Source organism: Strix aluco, chromosome 2 (genome assembly GCF_031877795.1).
Source record: "Strix aluco isolate bStrAlu1 chromosome 2, bStrAlu1.hap1, whole genome shotgun sequence".
In the NCBI taxonomy this organism is placed as follows: domain Eukaryota; kingdom Metazoa; phylum Chordata; class Aves; order Strigiformes; family Strigidae; genus Strix; species Strix aluco.
Window position 1 is genome coordinate 126,487,585 of NC_133932.1, and position 8,061 is coordinate 126,495,645.

The 8,061-nt window shown below is 62.4% G+C and overlaps 1 long non-coding RNA gene across 1 annotated transcript; it reads left to right on the top strand.

Annotated features, from left to right (window-relative positions):
• The first annotated feature begins 652 nt into the window (after window positions 1-652).
• Window positions 653-7,798, top strand: LOC141920307 (uncharacterized). Its single transcript, XR_012622288.1, has 4 exons — window positions 653-757; window positions 3,796-3,998; window positions 5,126-5,358; window positions 6,481-7,798. It is a non-coding gene; the product is annotated as an uncharacterized LOC141920307 (long non-coding RNA).
• The last annotated feature ends 263 nt before the right edge of the window (window positions 7,799-8,061 follow it).

Genomic DNA, 8,061 nt, shown 5'->3' on the forward strand with positions numbered 1-8,061 from the left:
CAGTAGGGGGGACACTGGAGGTGCTGGGGACAGTGGGGGGGCAGTGCGGGGACAGTGGGGACACTGGAGGGTGCTGGGGATGGCAGGGCCATGGTGGAAGGGTGTCAGGGACACTGGGGGTGCAAGGACAGTGGGGACACGGAGCTGGGGCAGTGGGGACACCGTGGGTGCAAGGACAGTGGGGACGTGGTGCGAGGGTGGCAGCGACACCGAATGGTGGAGTGGGGGTCAGTGCTGGGGACAGTGGGGCCATGGTGGGGACCCTGGTGTGCAAGGACAGCGAGGACACGGAGCTGGGGACCGTGGGGACACTGCGGGGTGCTGGGGACTGTGGGGACACGGCGGGGACATGGTGCAAGGACAGCGGGGACACTGCGGGGTTCTGGGGACAGCGGGGACAGTGGTGAGGCCATGGTGCAGGGGTGGTGGGGACACTGCAGGGTGCTGGGGACAGCGGGGACACGGAACTGGGGACCGTGGGGACACTGTGGGGACACGGTGCAAGGCCCGCGGGGTGCGCGGGGGGGGGTGTCACACACACACAGTTTTACTCAACACCCCCGCAGCCCCCCGGGACCCCCCCCGGCCCCAGCACCCGGGGCCGCCCCCCCGGGTGTCCCGGCCCAACGGGAGGTGGGGGGGGGGCGGGGAGCGCCGGGGCAGGCAGGGCCGGGGACCGCTCCGCTCCGCCGCGGCCGTGCCGGGGCTACCACTCGCCCTGCTGCTGCTGCCGCCCCCCCGGCGCCCCCCGCCAAAGGTAGGAGCGGCGGGGGGCTGTGGGGGTCTGTGGGTGCCTGAGCTGGGGGTGTGTGTGGGGGGGCACCCCCGTGTGCGGCTCCGTGTGCGGGGGGGGCACAAGTGTGTGTGTGTGCAGGGCTGTTTGTGCACAATCGGGCGGTGCGTGCACAGCTGCCTGTGGAGGGGTGTGTGCGCACGGGGGGTGTGTGTGTGTGTATGTGTGTGCGCGCACAGGGTGTGTGTGTGTGTGTGTGTGCGCACGGGGGGGGGTGGGTGGGTGTGCGCGCGCGCGCACAGGGCTCTGTGTGTGTGTGTGTGTGAGTGTGTGTGCGCGCGCACAGGGCTCTGTGTGTGTGTGTGTGTGTGAGTGTGTGTGCGCGCGCACAGGGCTCTGTGTGTGCGTGTGTGTGTGCGCACAGGGCTCTGTGTGTGTGTGTGTGAGTGTGTGTGCGCGCGCACAGGGCTCTGTGTGTGCGTGTGTGTGTGCGCACAGGGCTCTGTGTGTGTGTGTGTGCGCGCGCGCACAGGGTGTGTGTGTGGGGGTGTGTGCGCGCACAGGGCTCTGTGTGTGTGTGTGCGTGCGCGCACAGAGCTCTGTGAGTGTGAGTGTGTGTACTCGCACAGGGCTCTGTGAGTGTGTCTGTGTGTGTGCGCACAGGGCTCTGTGTGTGTGTGTGCGCGCACAGGGCTGTGTGTGTGTGCGTGCGTGCGCGCACAGGGCTCTGTGAGTGTGTGTGAGTGTGTGTGCGTGCACAGGGCTGTGTGTGTCTGTGTGTGTGCGCACAGGGCTCTGTGTGTGTGTGTGCGCGCACAGGGCTCTGTGTGTGTGTGCGCACAGGGGTCTCTGTGTGTGTGTGTGTGTGTGCGCGCGCACAGGAGTCTGTCTGTGGAGGGGAGTGGCTTAAAGTGTGTGCACGGGGGCGCGTGTGCACGTGTGTGTGTCTGTGTGTGTGCAAGTATGGACACGTGTGTGGTGTGTGTGTGCATCGGGGTGTGTGAGTGCACTGTGAGTGTGCACTGTGTGAGCATGCACTCTGTACACTGAGTGTGTGTGTGCACCGTGTGTGTGAGTGTGCACTGTGAGCGTGAGTGTGCACTGTGAGTGTGCACTGTGTGGGGGGGTGTGTGCACAGTTTCTGCATGTGACTTGAATTGGGGGGGTGTTCACACGTGTGTGTGTGTGTGTGTGTGTGTTCACACGTGTGTGCACATGCGCGTCTGTGTGTGCTGGGGGCCGTGCACACCTCCGGGGTCCCCGGGAACCCCGGGGGTGCTGGGGTGCAGGGCCCCGCCCCAGCCCTCAGGGGGTCCCGGCGCCGCTGAGGAAGCTGCTGCGGGTGAAAGTGATGAAGAAGCCGAAGGCTCCGGCCGAGGAGGCGGCTGCTCCGCAGGAGCCTCGTACATACACGGGGCACCACGGGCGCACACGCGAGCACACACACACACACACACACACACCTCGGCACACGCACCCACGCGGGAACAACCCCCGCAAACTCCTCACACGCGTGTGTGGACACACATCCCACCTCCAGGGGCTCCCCCCCCCCAGCTCTGCTGTCCTCCTGCCCCCTGCGTGACGTGACGGGAGTGGGGTTTGCGTGACACGAGTGGGGTTTGTGTGACACGAGTGGGAGGACATGGAGGGGGATTGTGTGACGTGTGTGGGGTTTGCGTGACACAAGTGGGGTTTGCGGGACACGGAGGGAGTTTGTGTGACACAGAGCTGGGTTTGTGTGACCCCAGTGGGGTTTGGAGGACACCAGTGGGGTTTGTGTGACATGAGTGGGGTTTGCGGGACACAGGGGGGGGTTGCATGACACACGGTGGAGGTTGTGTGACGCAGAGCGGGGTTTGCCCTGGCTGCCGTCACGGCTGCGGTGGTGGCTGCGGGGCCCGGCTGCTTCCTGCACGGGGGCTGGAGCTCGGGGTGTCTCTGACCCCCCAGAGTTGGGGAGCGGGGCGGGGGTGGGCGGCAGGCAGGGCTGCTGGGCCTCACTGGGCACACATCCTGTGGCACGGCACCTGCCCCGGCACACGGCGAGGGGCACAAGGTGGGGGGGGCAGCTGGGTGTGGGGGTCCCTGAGCGAGCCTGACCCCCTCTGCCCCCAGAGTGCCCCCCCTGGGGCTGGAGTCCCTGCAGGTGCTGGACTCCGAGCTCCGAGCCTCCAGCGACAAGCGCTATGGGCTGGGCGCCCACTGCAGCCGCCTCTACATCCAGGTGGGACGCGCCGCGTGTGCAGGGCGTGTGCTGGGTTTGCGGGGCATGTGGCACGTGCATGGCATGTCTGTCCTGCGTATGTGGGGGGTGTGATGTTTCCATGGCATGTGCATGGCATGTCTGTACTGGGTGCATGGCATGTGTGTGGTATGTGTGTGGTGTATACAGTGTACATAGGACATGTGTGTGGCGTGTGTGATGTTGTGTGGCATGTGCATGGCATGTATGCAGCGTGTGCATGGCATGTGTGATGCTGCGTGGCATGTGCATGGCATGTGCGTGGTATATACAGTGTGTATGCTGTGTGTGGCGTGTGTGACGCTGCATGGCGTGTGCATGGTGTGTGCGTGGCACATGTGTAGCAGGGGCTCTCCGTGGACCCCTCCACCCCACCGCGGCCGGTGAGCACCAGGCCTGCCGGCCACGCTGGCTCCGTTGCTGTGTTGGATTGACGGGGAGGGGTGGGGGGGCTCTGCCACTGGCCCCCCCAAGGGTCCCGTTAAACCCACCTGGGTTAAACCCACCCGGCCACATGGTGCTGATGCTGTGGGGGCACAGCAGGACTGGGGCACACATGGGTGGTGTGGACGTGACCTGGGCAGGGCCCTGCGTCCCCCCACCTCGTCCCCGGCACTGCTGCTCCTGCTACTGATGCTCATCCTGCTGCTCTTCCTGAGCAACACCACGTCGAGGGCCAAGAGGTTCTGGGCAAGTGACAGCTGCACCCCGCTGTACCGGGGGGTAGGGCGGGGGGCTGTGGTGGGGGGCGCTGTGGGGGGCTGTGGTGTGGGCCTGGGAGCTGCTCCCATCTCACCCAGCATTTGGGGTCCTGCAGAGGATGAGGAAGAAGGTGAAGTGTTGGAGAAGGAGAGTGAAAGCTCAGATGGAGAAGCTGAGAGGTGAATGACCCCAGCCCCGAGCACCCTGCAAACGGCTGGCACCCCACGGCAGCCCTGAGCTCACTCCGTCTCCTTCCTTGGCAGCTTCTCTACCGAAGCACAGAGGAATGAAGGAGCCTGCACTGACCCTGGAGACATGGTGAGTGCCGGGGGAGACCCCCAGTTCCTGCCCCAGCCCCTGAGCCCATGCCCTGCCCGTTCCGCCGGAGGGGCCGGGGTGCAGCAGGTTCACTTCCCTCTGCTCCTCTGCAGTGCCAGCGTGAAGGCGCCGAGCACGGAGGGTCTGTGCCCACTACCTGAGATAGAGTCCGTGGGCCCTGCCTCAACGAGCAGCTCCAGTCCCATTGACACACTCTTCTACATCCCAAGCACAGAGGGTCTGTGCCCGCTAGCCCGGATATCCTCCCTGAGCCCACTCCCGACGAGCGGCTCCATTTCCACAGACACCCTCCTTCCCGGAGCCCTGGCCCTGTGCCATGGTGGAGCTGGCGGCACAGAAGCGTTGGGGACCCAGCCAGTCCCCCAAGGATGATGAGGGGCTGGTGGCCCTGGGCCAGGACCCCCCACAGGAGCGGTCAGCAAGGACCAGGCAAGAGCATGTCCCTGGGGACGAGGGGGACAAGGCGCAGACACCCAGGGATGTGGAGCCGGCCCCTGACGACCCCCCCGCCAACACCACGGCCAAGTGGCAGCGCATCCTGGAGCTCATCCACAACTTCTCCACCAGCCAGGCCGTGACCGAGCAGCTCTGCAAGCTGCTGCAGGTGGAGCTGGAGGAGTGGCTGGTGGCAACAGCGGGCTGCAGTGGGACCCTCCCCCAGGAGCCCCCCCAAGGATGGAGGTGCAGGCCGAGCTGGGGCTGCTGGCACAGAGACCCTATTGTAGGGAGGGTGATTCTGCCAATTTAGGAAGGAGACACCTGGACTTCACTTCACAGCGCACGCTCTGGAAAGAGGGTGAGCTAGCGAACACTGTGAAGAAGAGTACTTACTTCTTCCCTTGACCACCGAAGACCCTCACTCTGTTTTCACTATGCATGCTGGGACTATGTAAATGAATTCCAGGAACTCCTTACCATAAGACACACCTTTCTAGGAAATCTAATGAATATATATGATCTGTGTGTCTTTAAACCAATGTCCCTTACTAATTCTTGGGAGCCCTTTTGGTGGAGAATCCCCAGGGTGACCCCAGTGCTGCTAATCAAGAGTACCTGCTTAAGAGTTCTGTTGGATTCTGACTGTTGAGTGAATTTCTTTATTTCAGGTGGAATGATCCCCCGTGCATCCAGCGCTGCAATAGAGAACGCCTGCCTGTTCAGACTAAGCCTTAGAGGGTTCTTTTGAGACCAAATTTACGGTAACATTTGGCAACCCAGGTGGGACACTGCTTCTGAATCTCTACGGGTCCGTGGGATCACAGGACCTGCAGCCGGCACCGAGGGATTCTCGGGGAGAGTCTCTGATCCCTGGGTCGAAGAGCTCAGAGCAAATCCCCTGGTAAGATGAAAGACATTCTGTCAGGATTTCCGGTCGTCTGCCTGTCAGACGTGGCGAAAGCCTCGCCAGGTTGGGCCAGAAGGGTACTGAGGGGTTCGAGTCCCTCCTGGAGAAGTTCTCCCAGACGAAAGTTTGGAGGACGCCTGGTCTGAAATACTGTGGGTTTGAGTGTCAGCTGGTCTGAAACTGGAACAGGGGTTTCAGTCTCCTCTGGGAGAATTGTTGGTTCGGTTCCCACCCGTTGGTCTTGGTAATTCTGAATTATGTGCTTTGTGTACTGGATTATGGTTTTTGGATTACATGCTCTGTTTGTTGGATCATGGTTTCTGACTTTGTGCATTGGATTATGGCTTGTGGCTTTGTATATTAATAAGATTTAACTCAGATGTGTGCAAACCAATCTAAAACTATTGTGATAAAGTCTCCATTAGGATGTATTTTAAGGAACTGGGAACAAACCCTGGGAGGTGCATTTAGCAAAAGCCCCCTGGTGAGTCAATCGCAGAGGATCTGCCAAGCAGGCTGGCCCGGCTCCACCAAACCCCCAACGTACTGTAGATGGGGATAAAGTCCCTGTAGTGGGCATTAAAACTGTGCTGGGGCAGACATTCTGGGTTATTACTGCATCAGGAAAGGTAAAGCCATGTATGGGCTTACTGTTGCCCCAGGGTCCGGGTGTCCTTGGTGGGTAATGCAGAAGGGCAGAGAAGTCAGCTGTGTGCCTCAGGGGATTGGATTTTAGGTGAAAAGAGCCAATGACCTGACCTGTCCAATCACCCTGTTACTGCAGTTGGTGCCCCGAAGCCCCTGGGCTCTGGAGGGGGTCAGGAGGCAGGGTGCAGGCAGGCACAGTCCCTGCCTGCTCTGGCAGGAGCAGCTCTGGGCCAAGAAAACGTCCCCGTTGTGGTGCTTATGGACGCAGGGCTGGACAGAGGTGACAAAGCCCGGGGGAGCTCGAAGCCAGGACCTGGAGGAGACCTGGCAGAGGAGGGTGGGGGGTCAGCAAGGGACCCAAAGGGGAGGTTTGGCAAAGGGATGGGGGAGAAGGCACATCAAGGGCTGGGTGGAAGAACCATGGCACCAGGGATGGAGAAAAGATAATTTAATTTTTTTACATTTCAGGTGGGGTCACCTCAGGATGGTTCCCAGCCCTACAACCCCCATCTGCTGTCTCCGGGGTGCCCGTTGCTCCTGTGGGACCAGCATTGCCACCACGGGGTCTTACGGAAGCAGCTGTGGCAGGACTGGAAGCACTATTGCCACCAGGCCTTGAGACACCCCCAGAGCTGGGTGCAGCCCTCCCGCAGGCACCATCCCACCCTGCACGGCCCTGGGGCCACCCAGCCACGCGTCCTGCCCGCGGGCACCCACTGCTGGGGACTGGGGTCTGCTGGGCTCCTCCTGCCCAGGGCCCTGGGGATGGTGCTGCCCAGGTCCACGGGGCTGCTGCTTTTTGGTTCCGTGGGGCCCCCTCGTGTCCATCTCCGTGGGCCTGCTCCTCTCCAGCCCCACAGGGCTGCTCCTGTCCGGTGCCACATTCTTCCTTCTGTCCTTGTCCCCATCCACAGCCTTGTCCGTGTCCAGGAGCACCCATGGCACCTCCACTCCACGGCCCTGGAGCCACATTCTGACTGCCAGCAGCCCCAGCTCGGCCTGCACCTCCATTCTGGGGGGGGTCTGGGGGGGCTCCTGGGGGAGGGTCCCACCGCAGCCCGCTGTTGCCACCAGCCACTTGGCCAGCTCCACCTGCAGCGGCTTGCAGAGCTGCTCGGTCACGGCCTGGCTGGTGGAGAAGTTGTGGATGAGCTCCAGGATGCGCGGCCACTTGGCCGTGGTGTTGGCGGGGGGGCTGTCAGGGGCTGGCTCCACATCCCTGGGTGTCTGCGCCTTGTCCCCCTCGTCCCCAGAGACCTGTTCTTGCCTGGTGCCTGCTGACCGCTCCTGTGGGGGGTCCTGGCCCAGGGCCACCAGCTCCTGATTGTCATTGGGGGACTGGCTGGGTCCCCAACGCTTTTGCACTGCCAGTTCCGCCATGGCACAGGGCCAGGGCTCCGGGAAGGAGGGTGTCTGTGGAAATGGAGCTGTTTGTTGAGAGGTGGCTCAAGGATGATATCCGGGCTACTGAGCACAGGTGTTCCATGCTCAGTGCCTTTGTACTGGCACTGCAGGGGAGCAGAGGGAGGTTAACCTGCCCCACTCCGGGCCCTCCGGCAGGATGGGCAGGGCACGGGCTGAGGGTCTGGGGCAGGATCTGGAGGGTCTCCCCCAGCACTCGCCATGTGTCCAGGGTCAGTGCGGGCTTCTTCATTCCTCTGCTTCAGTGGAGAAGCTGCTGAGCAAGGAGACGAGTGAGCTCAGCATGTAAACAGGTGGAAATAAATGAGGAGCTTGCACATAGTGCAGCGGCATTTGCTCTTGGCAATGCTCCCCCTTGAACAAACTGGTGTGAGTTTGTCATTCTTCTGCACGTTGCCCTGATCCCGGCTGGACCGAGACACACATCCGACCGTTTGCAGGGTGCTCAGGGCTGGGGCCACTCACTGCTCGGCTTCTCCATCTGGGCTTTCACAGTCCTTCTCCATTGTTTTGCCTTTTTCCTCATCCCCTGCAGGACCCCAAGAGCTGGGTGAGACAGGAGCAGCTCCCAGGCCCACACCACAGCCCCCCACCCCACCCTACGCCATCCCCCCCCCGGCGCAGTGC